The sequence below is a fragment of the Geotrypetes seraphini genome, chromosome 5 (assembly GCF_902459505.1).
Source record: "Geotrypetes seraphini chromosome 5, aGeoSer1.1, whole genome shotgun sequence".
NCBI classification, from domain to species: Eukaryota; Metazoa; Chordata; class Amphibia; order Gymnophiona; family Dermophiidae; genus Geotrypetes; species Geotrypetes seraphini.
Genome location: NC_047088.1, coordinates 136,336,086 through 136,352,827, shown reverse-complemented (window position 1 = coordinate 136,352,827; position 16,742 = coordinate 136,336,086). Strand labels below are relative to the sequence as shown.

Here is a 16,742-nt window from a genome sequence, read left to right as displayed (position 1 = left end):
TTATAATCATTCCTTACAATAATTTGTTAATGGCTCCCAAACCTCAATGAATTTTTTATAACCTCCCTGTTGGATAGCTAATGTTTTCTCCATTTTAAAAATATGGCACAATGAATTCCACCAAAAACTATAACTTAATCTATCATAATTTTTCCAGTTTCTCGCAATTTGTTGAATAGCAACTCCTGTCATTATGAGTATTATTGTTTTATAAGATATTTGACTCTTTTTCCTCATTGATGTTCCAAATAATATCGTATCATATGAAAGTGCTACCGGATTACATTACATTACATTACATTACAGATTTCTATTCCGCAATTACCTTTCGGTTCAAAGCGGATTACAAAAAGAGTTATGGAAGAAGGGTTACAACGTTAGATCAGAGAAGGTTTCCAAGAGAGGGAAAAGTAGGATCTGGGGTTAGGGAGGGGATGGTAAGAGGGGGGTTAAGCTTTATCATGGTATTAAGCTTTATTAAGGGATTTCTTGAAGAGTATAGTTTTTATTTCCTTTCTGAACATCTTGTAGTCTGGGGTTGTTGTCAATAGGTTGGAGACTTGGTTGTCTATCTTCGCTGCCTGAGTGGCCAGTAGTCCGTTGTATAGTTTTTTCCGTTTTACTTCTTTGATTGGGGGGTAAGTGAATGGGGTGTGTGTTTTTCTATGCCTGGTAGAGGTGGTTTGGATGAGGCGGTCGTTTAGGTAGGTTGGGCTGTCTCCATTTATAGTTTTAAATAGTATACAGTAGAATTTAAATTGTATTCTTTCCTGGATTGGAAGCCAATGAGAATTGATGAATGCCTCAGTAATGTGATCATGTTTTTTCAATGAATAGACGAGTCTCAGAGCTGTATTCTGAATTGTCTGTAGTTGTTTAATCATTATTGCAGGGCAGGGGAGGTAGAGGATGTTGCAATAGTCTAGGATACTTAGGATTAGAGATTGTACTAGGAGCTGAAATTGTGTTTTTTCAAAGAATTTTCGGACTTGTCTAAGGTTTCTCATAACTGCGAAAGATTTATGTATTGTTTTTTTAATTTGTGGTTGCATGGTGCAGCCTCTGTCAATAGTCATACCTAGAAGTTTTAGGGTGGTTTGCAAAGGATAGTTGATAGAGTTGATTTCTAAGTTGGTTATGGTTGGGATTTTGTTATTTTCTAGGAGGATGAATTTAGTTTTGTCTGGGTTGAGTTTCAGTTTGTGGTCTTCCATCCAAGTCGTAACTGTAGCTAGAATTCTGTGTAGTGTGTCTGACATTAAGAGCATTGGTTGGTTGAAAGGAATGAGGATGGTGATATCATCAGCATAGCTATAAGAGGATAGGCCTTGTTTGTTCAGGTAAATGCCAAGAGAGGCCGTATATAGGTTGAAGAGAGTAGGGGACAGTGGGGACCCTTGTGGAATGCCGCAGGGGTTGGACCAAGGTTTGGATTTTTCTTTGTCTGATTTTACTTTGTATGTTCTGGATTTTAAGAAACCTTCAAACCATGAGTATACTTTATCTGAGATGCCTATTGAGTCCAAGATTTGCAGTAGGATGTTATGGTCTACCAGGTCAAATGCCGCCGTCAGGTCCAACTGTATGAGCAGCATTTTTTTTCCAATGCTGAGGTGTTGTCTTGCTGTGTTGATAAGGGAACCTAGTAGTGTCTCTGTGCTGAAGTTAGTTCTGAAGCCGGATTGCGTGGGATGGAGTAAGTTATGGTCCTCGAGATAGTTGGTGAGGAATTTGGCTACTAATCCTTCTGTTAGTTTGATATATAGAGGTATTGAGGCTATTGGTCTGTAGTTGGATGAAAGGTCTGTTGGTCCTTTTGGGTCTTTTAGGATTGGGGTGATGATGATTTCGCTGAGGTCATTCGGGAAAATGCCATCTGTGAGCATGGTTTGTATCCAGTGTAGGAGTAAGGTACGGAACTTAGTGCTCGCTGATGACAGGAGATATGGCGGGCAGTGGTTGAGTTCAAATGATGCGTGGCTGTACTTATTGTAGAGTTTGTTGAATTCGGTCCAATGTATCTTAGAGAATTGGGACCAAGATCTGTCTGCAGCACAAGATTCATTTTCTGTGGGGAGTATTGTGACTTCGAGTAGGTGGGTTGGGTTACTAATGAGAGTAGCTCTGGTGTTTGTAATTTTATTCTTGAAGTGTTCAGCTAGGAGGGAGGCTGAAGGGGAGGAGTTATTGTTAGTGGTCAAATAGGGTATGGTGTTAGTTAGATCTTTTAATATTTGGAATAGTTTTTTGGTGTCTTGGGTTTCCGTGCCTTTTAGGTTGGTGTAATGTTTTTTTCTCTTTTCTTTTAATAGAAGTTTGTATTGTTTGTTAATTTTTTCCCAGGCGGTTTTCGTGTGATCTTGGTTGGTTTTTCTCCATTTTCTTTCCAGACGTCTACATTGTCTCTTGAGTAGGAGTAATTCTTCGTCGAACCATTGGTCTGATCGTCTGCCTGTCTGGTTTTGGTTCGAAGTGGGGCTTGTTCATCAAGGATGTTGTTGCTCAAAAAGCTCCAGCGTGAAATGAAGTTTTGGGGGTTATCTTCTTGGATTGTTTTGTCTACTTTTGACCAGAAAATGGTGGGCTCGATGCGTTTGCGTGATGTGTAGGTTACTATTTTGGATATTGGTTTGGATTTGTTTTTGGTCCAGATGATGTTGAAGGTGTAAGTGTAGTAGTCTGACCAGAGGGATGGGGACCAGGTTCCATTAGACATTTGAATTTCAGAAAGTAGATGTTTGATGGGTCATGAAGGCTGCAATGTCCAGTTGGTGTCCTTTCTAATGAGTAGTTTGTGGGTTTAAAATTTGGAAGGATAGGGCATTGAGGAAAGAAAGTAGATTGTCTACTGGCTTGGATGAATGGTCTTCAAGATGAAGTTTTAGGTCTCCTAGGATAAGATTGTGTGCTGCTGTAAGTGAGTTTTGGTATATGAACTTTTCAAATTCGGATCTAACCATGGCCCAGTTTCCCGGTGTTATATAACAGAGCATGCAGTTTAGTGAGTTTTTCAGTGCGGTGGAAGAGATTCGACATGCTAAAAGGATTCTCAAGTAATTTATTAATTTGACTCCAAATAAATTTCCAAAAATTAAATATTAGAGGGCAAAAAAACCAATAAATGATCCATTGTTCCAGCTTCAAGATGACAATGCCAACATCTATTAGACTTAGAGCTATCTAATTTTTGTAAACGCACCGGGGTCCAGAATGCTCTATGGCAGTGGTTCCCAACCCTGTCCTGGAGGAACACTAGGCCAATTGGGTTTTCAGGCTAGCCCTAACGAATATGCATGAAGCAAATTTGCATGCCTATCACTTCCATCATATGCAAATCTCTCTCATGCATATTCATTAGGGCTAGCCTGAAAACCCGATTGGCCTGGTGTTCCTCCAGGACAGGGTTGGGAATCACTGCTCTATGTAACAGAAAAAACCAAGTTTGTCTCATAGATGCAGACACTGTATGTCTCATAGATGCAGACACTGTATATCTCATCCTCCAAGACCAAATTCGTGGCCACAGTTTTAAAGTGGGTTGAATGGGGTACGTGAGTGAGTTTATTACTAGGTTTGTTATGGTTGGGGTTTTATTTTTTTTCGAGAAGTATGAATTTTGTTTTATCTGGGTTCAGTTTTAGTTTCTGGTCTTTCATCCATGTGGTCATTCATCCATGTTGCCACTGTTTCTAGAGTTCTGTGTCATCAGTAAACCACTTAGGGCTCCTTTTACTAAGCTGCGATAGTGGTTTTAGCGCGGGCTGAATTGCCGTGTGCACTAGACCTTAACACCAGCATTGAACTGGTGTTAGTTCTAGCTGTGTAGCACAGGTTAGCGCATGCTAAAATCCTACGTACGTTAAAAACCACTATCGCAGCTTAGTAAAAGGAGCCCTTAGATCAGGGGTGTCCAACCTACGGCCCAAGGGCCACATGCGGCCCCATTAAGTATTTTGTGCGGCCCTGGTCAAGGGTGATGCAGTGTTTTCCTCTGCTGCCCCTGGGTGTTTACCGTCTTGTCGGCTCCCTCCTCTGTCTTGCTGCAGTGTTTGTGCAGCCCCCAGAAACATTTTTTTCGGCCAATGTGGCCCAAGGAAGCCAAAAGGTTGGACACCCCTGCCTTAGATATTTTGGGAAAAACAGACCTGGCTGGATTACCATATATACTCAAATATAAACCGATCTGAATATAAACAGAGATGACTTCCCCCCCCCCTAAAAAGGAGAGGAAAAAAAAAAAAAAAAAAAAAGGATGACTCAAATATAAACCGAGATTAGAAATTTGGGTGATCCTGGTGAGCCAGTCTACAAAAACTTGAGAATATCCACAGCTTTTTTCTAGGCTAAGCAGCATAAAATCTGTTTTATTTTTTGAGGATCTTCCCAGATAATTGTGACCTGAATTGGCCACTTCTGGAAACAGGATACTGGGTTTGATAGACCTTCAGTATATCCAAGAATGGCAACTCTTATGTTCAATACAATCCACACAAGAACAGGAAAAACAACCCCACGACAGACTAAGATTGTATACATCAGCCTTAGGAACAATAAGGTTTATTAAATATAATTATGTAACTTTCTAGGGAGGGTGGGGGTTGTGCTATGAATCCTTGGGGCCCATAAGAGTCCAGGGTCCTGAGACGGCAGTGTTTGTACCTTTACTCTGTAATTGGGTTGGGGATGATTGTGTACTACTGTATTGTCATTTGTTTACTGTGATGCTGCTGTTTTAACTGTGACTTTTCCCATCTGTTTTGTATTTCTGCTTAGTATTTGGTGAACTGTCCTATGTTTCTTGTTGGTTTTCTTATTATCAATAAAATAAAAACTGTTTCAATCCTAAAAAGGGACCGGGAGGGGGGGGATTTACTATTCTTTTTTCCTCTTTGTATTTACCGTAATCTTGTTTGCTGTTTTACTTCTTTACCATGTCAGTATACTGGTTGCCTTTCCTTGATGTGTCTGTCATCACACTTTATTATGATGGGGAGAGGGCTAAGGGGGGACAATGTCTTATTTTGCTCTTTCTGGCATGTTCTTTTACTGTCCTTCTTGGGTGGGTGGGGGGATAAGGTGCTGGGTATTGCTGTTGAATACAAAAAATTTTGAACATTTCCTGTAACTTATGTTGCATTACCTGTTTCTTTCTCTGTTTGTTCAATAAAAATTGTACCATAATATTGTAATTTATAGTTAAAGAGACATATGATCAAGAAATTGTTTTATTTTACTTTTTTTAATATTTAAATTTTTATTAAAAGTTTTATAATCAGAAATATACATTCACATCAACATGTAACAAATACAGCCGATGCACATTAAGCAACTAGTACAATGTTATAAAAAAAACATACCATCAGTGCAATTTTCACCCACAAGCCACCCCTCCCAACCCCTCACCCAACAGAAATAATATCCAAGAACATGTGACCACCAGATCCCACCCCCCACCCACCCGCTTACATACTGACAGAGTACCAGAAGAACCAAAGTGACCTTTTAAAGAGCATCCAAAATGGCTCCTACTTTGAGCCAAGTAGAATTATGGGGTACATAGGCAAAGCGCCATTTAGCCACTGCCATCTCCATCTTCCCTATGGACAACAGACGGGTGAGCCAATCCGCATGAGTTGGGGCTACTCTATTTTTCTAATGATTAGCTATTAAACATTTTGCTGCCGCCATACCCAAACGAAGCAGCTTAGTTTGCCATGTATGTTCTTGAACATTGGATGAGCCTAGCAAGCAGCTCTGAGGTGTCGCCTCCACAGGAATCCTAATAAGATCTGTCATGGTTTGTACCACTGCTTTCCAAAAGGGGCGTATGATTAAACAATCCCACCAAATATGTAGAAAAGACCCCAAACTCGTTCCACATCTCCAGCATTGATCAGACACTCCAGAAAACATTCTATGCAACCGTTCTGGTGTATAATACCACCGGATCAGAACCTTATAAGCATTCTCCTGGACCAATGCACAGGCAGAAACCTTATAGACCTCCTCACATACAACTCCCCAAGCTTTAACTGTAAATGTCACCCCCAGATCCCTCTCCCAAAACTTCTGAAAGGAAAACTGGGCTGGAGAGTGACCCCTCCAACACTGATATACCACTGAAAGCAGTCTAGGAACCCTCTGGAGGAGTAACCACAAATTCTCTAGATGTTCCCTCTCCACTGGAAACTGAGAACCCCAACCCTGAGTTTGCATAAAGTGTCAGACCTGAAAATAGGCTAAATAGTCTCCATCAGGCAAGTCAAATTTCCGCTAGAGCATGGCAAAGGAGAGGATCCCGGTTGTCCCCAACAGGTCTCTAAATTTAAGCAACCCCTTGTGGGCCCACCGATGGAATACCCAATTGTCCCGTCCCACCAGAAACTGGGGCTCCGCCTGTATAGGCGCCAAAGAAGACACCGATGCCCCATTTCCCAATTTAGCCCGTACCCGAGCCCACAACTGTGCCAAATGTCGGACAAATGGGTTATCAATACTCTGGAACCAAGTGTGCTGTGATACCCAAAGTTTGTATTTGAACTGTTTCCTATATTTTTTCAAAAAATCAATAAAAAATATTGAACTAAAAAAAAAAAAAAAAAAAAAAAAAAAAAACAACCCCGGGACCCCATATTCTTGTTCCAGTTTCACCACCCCCCTCCCACTTATGTTCCCCCTGTTCCCAATCGAGCACCAGTTTTATCTGAACTGACTGATAGTACCACCATAAATTAGGCACCCCTCTGCCCCCTACTTCTCTGGCTGCCCACATGAGAGATTGAGATAATCTGGGAGGCTTTCTCTGCCAAATGAAACTCCTGAGCTCTGCCCCCAACCTACGCACTGGCACCAGCAATGTTTGAAAGAGAAATAACAACCAGGGAAGCATATTCATCTTTACAAGGAATTGGTCTGCAGAGAATTGGTCTGCAGAGAAAAAAAATGAGGAGGAGGTCTAGCCATCATACTCAAAACCAACATCAACATAAATACCCTAGACAAACACTCCACTCCCCATCTAGATCTCCTAGCCTGCCAATTATCCGACGATACACTCATAGGAACTCTAACCTGCATTCTTTGTTACACAACACCAGGAAAATGGAATGCTAACAAATAAGCTCTCGAAGAATTCATTTATCAGAACTCCCTAATATCATCTCATAACCTACTTCTTGGAGACATAAACCTCCACCTAGAAGACCACACTTCCAAACAAGTAGAAAATATACTCTCATACCTCAAAGCACTGAACTACCAGATCCTCAACCCCCAACCCACACACGAAAAAGGCCACCAACTAGATGTCGCTGCATACATGTCCCAACACTCTCACAATCCCAAAATCCACATCTCAAATGGGGCCTGGCACTCCTCCCTCTTGTCAGATCACTACAAATACACCTTTAACATCAATTGGGCTCAACGCAATAACAAGCAACCTCCCCACCCCCCCCAAACCTCCTTCAAAACACGCCAAAAAATCGAACCCTCCACATTCTGGGACAAAGCAGACCCCGCAATCACCAATATAGCCCCCAATGAATTCATATCACAATGGCGAACCGTAAGCGAAACCATCCTAAATGAGCTAGCTCCTGAAAAATCAAAATTCAGAATCTGCAGACCGTCAGACAAATGGTTCGACACTGAACTTCTCCAATTAAAAAAGCTCTGCAGACAACTAGAAAGAGAATGGAAAAAAAAGAGCCTAGAACACACCAAAACAGCATGGAGAAATCAAATCAACCAATACAAGAACAAACTCAAGGAAAAACGGAAAGCCTACTACTCCAAAATGATAGGCACGGAAACCCTAGACACAAAAAAGCTATTCAATCTAGTAAAGAACCTCACCGACACCAAACCTTACCTAGCTACACAAGGAAACCACCCACCGACAGCTATCCAACTAGCAGACCATTTCAAAAACAAGATCACCAAGATCAGAACCACATTCAACAATACTCACAAGATAACAACAAACCATTCAACAGGAGAAGCCATCGCCGCAGACAGAAGCTGGACAAACTTCCATTACATTGGTCGGATATGAATCGACTCTACAAAAAATACAGCCAAGCTTCTTGCGATCTAAATAACGACCCCACCCACCTGTTATCAAACGCCTCCACCACATTCAGAGCCAACCTCATGCTATGGATTCAAACCACATTAACGGAAGGTCAATTCCCTCAAGACCTTGGAGAGATCATAATCACCCCAATCATGAAAGATCACAAAGGCATAATAGATAACCCACCAACTATAGACCTGTCGCTTCAATACCAATATACGTTAAAATAATAGGTCTAGTTGCACAATACCTCACCAATTACCTGGAAGACCATAATCTACTTCACCCCTCACAATCAGGATTTCGAACCAACCACAGCACAGAAACACTACTTGTAACACTAGACACAGCTCGACAGCACATTAGCAAAGGCAAAAAGATGATGTTAATCCAACTTGACCTCTCCGCAACATTTGACCTGGTCGACCACTCCATACTGCTACAGATACTTGACGCCATTGGGATCTCAGGCAAGGTTTACAATTGGTTCCAAGGATTCCTCAAATCAAGAACCTACAGGGTAAAGTCCAATGATATCAAATCAGAACCATGGCCAACCCATGCGGAGTTCCACAAGGATCACCTCTATCACCTACGCTTTTCAACCTCTTTATTTCCTCCCTTGGAGCCACTTTAGACAACTTAAATGTTACATCCTTCAGCTACGCAGACGACATCACCATACTCCTCCCCTTTGACCCATCAGAGCCCACCACAACAGCAAAGCTGGAAACAACCCTAGATGCAGTGGAAAAATGGATGGTAGACCACAAACTGAAACTAAACTCAGATAAAACAAAATTCCTTCTGCTCGAAAAGGCCAAAACTTCCACCATTACAGAACTGAAAATTAAAAACACCAAATACCCAATACAGCCTGAACTCAAACTCCTAGGAGTAACGATAGACAGATGCTGCACAATGCAGTCCCAAATCAATAAGACATCCCAGAAAGCTTTTTTAATTATGAGAAATCTACGTAAAATAATAATAATAATAATTTATTGTTTATATACCGCCAAAGCCAAGGTAGTTCGAGGCGGTTTACAATAAAGAAGAGCTGACATATAGCGAAAAAAAACAATGAAGTCTTTGAGTACAATAATAATAAATAAGAAGAAGAAGAAAATTCTTCGACCCAGCACAATTCAGGCTAATTGTCCAATCCCTAGTCTTAGGTCTACTGGACTATTGCAATTCCCTCTATCTACCCTATCCTGCCAACATGATAAAACAACTTCAGACTATACAAAACACCGCCCTCAGACTGATCTACTCCCTGAGAAAATATGAACATATTACAACTGCCTTCCTAGACTCTCACTGGCTACCTATGCAAGCACGAATTCAATTAAAATTCTACTGTCTATTATTCAAAGCATTAAAAGGCTCTGCCCCCTCCTATTTAAACAACCACTTAAACCAGATCCTCACCTCAAAACAAAGGACACTCAGCGCAAGATGTTTAACAACCTTCTGGCGACGCAAGCAGCAAAACTTAACCACTACATCTCCAACCTGCTGACGGCAACGGGCAACTTCAAAACATTTCGGAAAGAAATCAAAACCATGCTTTTCAAAAAATTTATCCAGATATCTTAACCCCCCCTTCCCCCTCCTCCCAGATAAATTCTCCCCCAAAACCTCCACTTAAATAATCTCTTCCTCCCCAAAACACCAACCAAGTATACAGATCCCTGAGATGTAATGTAATCTTATTTGTACTCTAACTGTAATCTATTTGTTATATCACACAGTAATGTACAATTTACTATCCAATTTGCAAGTTCTTCCGGAACTTATCCAGCTATCTCTCCTCTTTTGTAAACAAAACAAAAAAAAAATTGTTGTAACTTCACTGGAAATGTCCAGTCAGCTCTTTTGTAATCCGCCTTGAACTGCAAGGTATAGGCGGAATAGAAGTCCCTAATGTAATGTAATGTAATAGCTATCCGGCCCCACCAGGAGAGCCAAAGGCCGTTCCACCGCTGTAGATCAGATCTAATGCGCCAATAAATGGGCAGATAATTCTCTGCATATAAGTGAGAAAGATCCTTGGGAATATAAATTCCCAAATATTTAATCCCTTGGGAGACAAAGCAAAACGGGAAGTGCCCCCGAAGCCCATCTACCTCCAACGCTGTCAATGTCAAATTCAATATTTCCGTCTTATTTAAGTTTATTTTGAACCCTCACACTTTCCCATAGGTATCAAAAAGCTGTAACAGTCGCAGGATAGAGTCCTCTGGCTGTCCCACATACAATAAAATATCATCAGCAAAAAGCGCTATGCGGTGTTCCTCCCCATTCTGTATGATCCCAACTAAGTCAGGGTGGTGACGAATACCCAGGGCTAAGGGTCTTATAGACATAGCACATAAAAGGGGCGATAGCGGGCATCCCTGTCTGGTCCCTTGATATATAGAAAAAAAATCAGTATATGATTGATTAATCCAGAGGCAAGCCTGTGGGGATTCATACAGAGCTTGAATCTATGCACTAAAAGTATCCCCCAGACCCATATGTCCCATCACTTCCCACAGGAAACCTCACAAGACCCGATCAAAGGCCTTCTCTGCATCTATTGCCATCCAGACCATCTTGTCCTGTCTGGAATCTGCCACCCACAACAGATGTAAGGTGCGCCTGATGTTATCACTTACTTGTCTACGCTGTATGAACTCAGCTTGATCTTGATGAATCAATAAAGGCTACACCTTTCCCAACCGCAGGGCCAGAACCTTAGCCAAAATCTTAGCATCTAAATTAAGGAGCGAGATGGGTCAGTATGAACCACAAGACAAGGGATCCCTCCCAGGTTTCAAGGAGTATCGCTACTACCAGCTTCCCCCATGGTTTTCAGTACAGCCGCTCCTGATGAATTCCTTTAGCCACTCTAACCAGTAAAGACCCCAATTGTGCCGAAAAACTGTTTATAATGTCAACTAGTATCCCGTCCAACCCTGGGGATTTGCCATTTTTCAAGGACCGGATCACCCCTTAAACTTCAGATAATTTAATGAGTTCCTGCAAAAACTCTCTATCTGAGGCCGAGAGCTCAGGTAGAGGTATCGAGTTGAGGAATCTAGAATGCGCCTCCTTGTCCATCGACTCAGGAGGACCGTATAACTGAGAATAAAAATGCAAGAACTCCTGTTGAATCGCCATATCTGTAACTTTCGGCTCCCCTCCTGCGGCTCCACGAATCTGAATTATAGTGGCCCGGGTCTGTTTAATCCGAATGTACCTGGCAAATTGTGCACTAGCCTTATTACTATGTTCATAGATATTTAATCTAAATCGTTCCCTCATGCAGTCAGTCTCAGCCACCTGAAGTTGGTATAGTTCATCTTTCATCCGTTACAGCTGGATCAGTGTCTGAGGATCCCGCCCAGCCTGGTGAGCGGTTTCCAGCTGGAGCAGGCGCATTCGTAACTGGAGGAAGCTTTGGGCTTGCTGGCGCTTATATCTAGCACCCCATTTTACAAGTTCCCCCTGAATCACTACTTTTAGGACATCCCATAAAGTAGCATCAGAGACCTCCCCATTATCATTCAAATCCAAGTAATCCCGAAATAGTGCGTTCTATAGCCTCAACTACAGGCGGGGAACCCAATAAATATTCATTGAGTCTCCAATATCGTCTACCCCCCTGATCCAGTAACCCTTTATAGGCCACCCAAACTGGGGCATGATCAGAAATGTGCATTGTCTCTATTTCCGCCTGTTGCAGCCCTCCCATCTGGTTCCTATGAATCCATAACCCATCCAATCTAGTGTAAGAATTTTGGGCGTGAGAGCAAAAGGTAAATGTATTTTGGGACCCATGAAGCAATCGCCAACTATCAACCAATCCCAGCGAAATCATCAGTGTTCTAAGCGCTTTGACGGGACTCCGACGTGCTCTATGTCCTCCCCCCTGAGTGGTCCAAAGAGGGATCTGGTGGGACATTGAAATCCCCCCTAGATATACTGCTCCTTGCACAAAGGTTCCCAAGTCTGTCTGGAGGCTCCTAAAAAAGGCAGCCTGTGCAGTATTAGGCCCATATACATTTACAATAGTCAGGGGACGACCCTGCAATGTACCTTTTAGTGCCAAACATCTCCCCACTTTGTCCCTATAGATCTGTTCCATCTGGAACCCCAATCCTTACGTACCAAAATTGCCAACCCTCCTGCTCCTTTAGTAGCTCCCTCCCCCTGATGTATCCATATCAAATCAAATTGGAGTCGGCGGAGGAGAGCTACATCTCTGGGTCTCAAATGGGTCTCTTGTAATAAGCAAATATCCCACTTCATGCATATTAAATTGCGAAAAACCATGCTCCTCTTGCCAGGACTATTCATCCCATTTACATTCCAGGACCCAATTAAAACCTCTGGTTCCTCTTCAGCACACACCCCTGATCCTCCCCTCTGTCTTCTGCCAATTTCCGGTCCATGTCTCCTCCCCCTCCAAGTAGCTGATCCCGCTAACCTCGAGTCAGCCAGTTTGAGAAAAATGAGTCAAGTCAAAGAGGCTCATTCTCCCCACACTCTCCCTCTCTGCAGTCATACACAAGTTTCATACCCATCCTTATATCAAAGCCACTCACTCTCTCCTCTGCACGCATACCGTCTTATTCAGTGAAACATTCAAACACAGTGCGATTTGCGGTTTCCCATTCTCTCATGCAATTCAACCCCTACAAGTGACTTAACCATAAACAAGTATTAAATCTCAATGAGATATATATACAACAGAGCTAAAACTTTAAAACACATTGCTAGCTTATCCTTCCCTGGGAAGGATAATGATCGGAGACACAGTAGCAAAGAGACGCAAAGCAGTTCAAGTAGCCGATGTTGAAGACTGGCTAGTCTCATCAGGGACCCATTGATCCCTCCCAACAAGCTCCGCACTCGTGCTAGGTGAACTCCGCTCCTGTGATTCCGGGGGCAATGTCTTTCAGGGCCATCCATGCATCCGCCACAGTATCCACTTTACGGTGTTTCCCATTAATAGTGAATAGCAGACTGAATGGAAAAGGCCATCTATAGTGCTACCCTTTTTTGTAGGGTAGCAGTAGCCAAGTCTTGATATTCCCTGACCGCAATCCCCTGCCAGGAGAAATTGGGGCATCAACACGCTGCCTGGAGAATCTTTTCCTTCACCCAAAAGTCCCCAAAACAGGCAACGATATCACGGTTACCTGTACCACGAGTCTGCCCCAAACTTCTATGGGCCCGAAAGCAATATAATAGGGGCCTGCTCCACCCTATCTTCCTCCCCAATCAAATGAACATAAATTCCTGCACCACTTCACGTGCATCTTTATAGCGCTCAGTCTCAGGGATACCCTTAAAGCCAGGGCTGTGGAGTCGGTAGATAAATGTTCCGACTCCGACTCCTCAGTTTTTTGTACTTCAGACTCCGACTCCGACTCCAGGTACCTGAAATTTCCTCCGACTCCGACTCCTCGACTCCGACTCCACAGCACTGGTTAATTTTCAGATCGTTAAAATGGAATGTCAAGTTGAGAGAAATGAGCATTTTCGACAAAACCTTCTTTTTGCTTTTAATCAAGGTTCTAAGGCCACAGAAGCTCGCAACATTTGTGCTGTGTATATAGTGGGTTCTATAGCTGAAAGAATCGCTCGTGATTGGTATGCCAAGTTCAAAAATGGAGTCGGTAGATAAATGTTCCGACTCCGACTCCTCAGTTTTTTGTACTTCTGACTCCGACTTCAGGTACCCGAAATTTCCTCCGACTCCACAGCCCTGCTTAAAGCGCAAGTTGTTCCGTCGTGATCTGTTCTCCAAATCTTCGATTTGCCACCGCAAGTCTTTGAATTGTGTTACCGCAATATCAGTCACTACGGAGGTCCCCTGCAGGGATATCTCCACCCATTCCAACTGACCCTTGGAGGCCGAGACTCTGTCTCCCAGCTCTCCCACCTCCACCCAAATCTCTGCTAGGGCTGCCTTCACATCCGAGCGCAGACCCACCATTTTGGCTTTGAGGTCCCGGAACCAATTTTCGATGCTCCCCTCCACTAGCAGCTCACCCTCCGATGAAGTAGTTTTTGAGAATCCGTCCTGCGGGGCCGCGAGCGGTTGCGCCATCTTGGGTAAATTCGCCGGAGGGCTGTTCACATAAAATCGTGTTTTAACACTGGTTGTGCCCGGGAATTGGAACTTTTCCAATTTTTTCTTGCTCACCATGCACTCAGCAATTGTACTTTTCCAAAGGAAGACTCACAAACTGCAGAAGAACGTCAATATAATACTGTAAAGCTGGAGCCCCGCCGGAGCTCAAAAATTAAGCAGCCATGCTTCCAAATGGCGTCACTTCCTCCTGTTTTATTTTACTTTTGTGAATATGATAAACATACCGAGGGCCTCAAAATAGTACCTGTCGGGCCGCATATGCCCCCCCCCCCCGAGCCGCGAATTTGAGACCACTGTTCTAGACCAGTGTTCTTCAACCTTTTGCACCTATGGACCGGTAGAAATAAAATAATTATTTTGTGGACCGGCAGTTGAAGAACACTGGGCTAAGTCATAGGCCAGACCCTGCCCATCTCTACCCAATCTCCACCCCAGACCCCGCCCACATAATAGTACTAATTGTAACACCATTTTTTCCATTAATTTATCATAGATACACACAATATAATCTTATTAACAACACATAATGGTTAACCACAAAATTAAACTACACAAAGCACATTGACATCAGATGTAAATTCTCAAAATTGACATAATTCAATCACTAAATTCAAAAAATCATTCCAGCCCTACCTTTGTTGTCTCCCTCCCTCTATGCTATGTCTTACCTTCTGGCCTGCTCCCACCTGGCCATTTTATGCCGCCACCGGTGTTATCTTCAGGCCGGCTCCCTCTTCCTCACTGATGCAGTACACAAAGCTGCGGGCAGCAGCTCCTTGCACGTCCCACACCTCATCTGGAAGCCTTCCCTCTGATGTTGGAAGAGAGAGCCGGCTCGAAGATAACGCTGCACTGAGAGCACTGTGGACCATCGGTTGAAGAACACTATTTTGGGCCTGATGCAAGTGCCGGCCCTGTGGACCGGCAGGAAATTTCTGTGGACCAGCAGATGGGACATACAAAAGCAGTCCCCATAAAGCTAGGATGGGCTTGCTGTGCCTGCCCATAAAACCGAGAACCCAAAGGCAAGTCCTGTCTCACCGCCATACCCATGCTGTAAAACTTGGCAAACGTGTGAAAGGAAGACCACGTTGCCACTCTGCAAGTCTCTTCAAGGTAAACAGTTCTAGCTTCAACCCATGCAGAAGCCATACTCCTGGTAGAATGTGCCTTGACAGAAACAGGGGACTATTTCCCAGAAAGAATGTAGGCTGACAAAATGACTCTAAGGATCCATCTCGAAATCATGGCCTTAGAAGGAAAAGCATCCCGCTTAACAGAATGAGTCAGAACAAACAGATGGTCAGAAATATGAACATCGAAGGTGACCTCCAAGTAGTGGAGAAGCACTCTGCGCACATTTAGTTTCTTAAAAAGGCAATCTTGAGTCTTGGAACCAGCAGGCTGAAAAGCAGGCAAACATACTTCCTGATTAACATGTAAAAGCCGAAACCACCTTTGGCAGAAATGAATGAACCATCTCCTTAGGGAAACCCCAGTCTTCAAGATACAGAGAAACAATTCTATGCAAGAAAGAACCTGGACTTCCAACATATGTCTCACCGAAGTAATGGCAACCAGAAAAACGGTCTTGAGCATCAAGTCCAAGAAGGAAGCATCCTGAAGGGGCTCAAAGGGAGCCTTGGTAAGGCTAGACAGCACCAAGTTAAAGTCCCAGTAAGGGAAAGGTTGCTTAACAGGTAGTCTGACACAAAGAGCCCCTTTCAGAAATCTAGCGACAACAGGAAGCGATGCCAAGGAGGACTGAAAATAATAAAATGTGGAGAGCAGAACAAACACTCTTGCAGGCACACGTACAGAGGGAAAAAACTGTAGGTGGAGCTGAAGAGCCCAGTGAAGTATAGCAGAGGCAAAATTCAGAGTGGATTCCTTCTGCAGTGGCATGCGCCACAGGGATACTACCCATCTGTCTAGAATATCTCACTTATTACACTGAAAAAAAATATTTCCTCCTATTTGTTTTACTCAATTAATACTTAAGCTCTAGGACTCATTGTCAGAGGATATGGAACAGTACTAAGCATAACTGGGTTTAAAAATGGTTTGGACAAGTTCCTAGAGGAAAAGTAAAACATATAAATGTTGATAAAACAATAAATTCTAAATGTTTACCAGACATCAAACCACAGTCCTTTCAAGTCTTCATGTAATCTTCAAGTTTTTCAAAACGGCATCGATATTTAAAAAAGAACATCGAATAATGTTAACAAATGTCATCCCAAATTCAAACCAATTACAATTTTGAGTGTTACTGGCACTGTAATTTAAGCATATTTGGGAAGGATTTCATTTAAGATTATTTAACAACGAACTGAAGTTGCTACATGGAGCTTTGGACAGCAAGTGAATGTTGCAGTCAAATCAACACTAGCCGCTGATGAAGCTTGTCAAGTGAAATGGTAGAGCCTCGATCAGAATTAAGTGTTTTTTTGAACCATTTTTCATTTTCAACAAGTTTGATATATGAGGTTTCTGAATGTGATTTTATACTGA

At 42.8% G+C, this 16,742-nt stretch overlaps 1 protein-coding gene across 7 annotated transcripts in view; it reads right to left on the bottom strand.

The window, feature by feature from the left end:
* The window catches only part of PIKFYVE (phosphoinositide kinase, FYVE-type zinc finger containing), a 936,520-nt gene that overhangs the window by 863,822 nt on the left and 55,956 nt on the right, over positions 1–16,742 (bottom strand). The gene's annotated exons all lie outside the window — the stretch shown is intronic.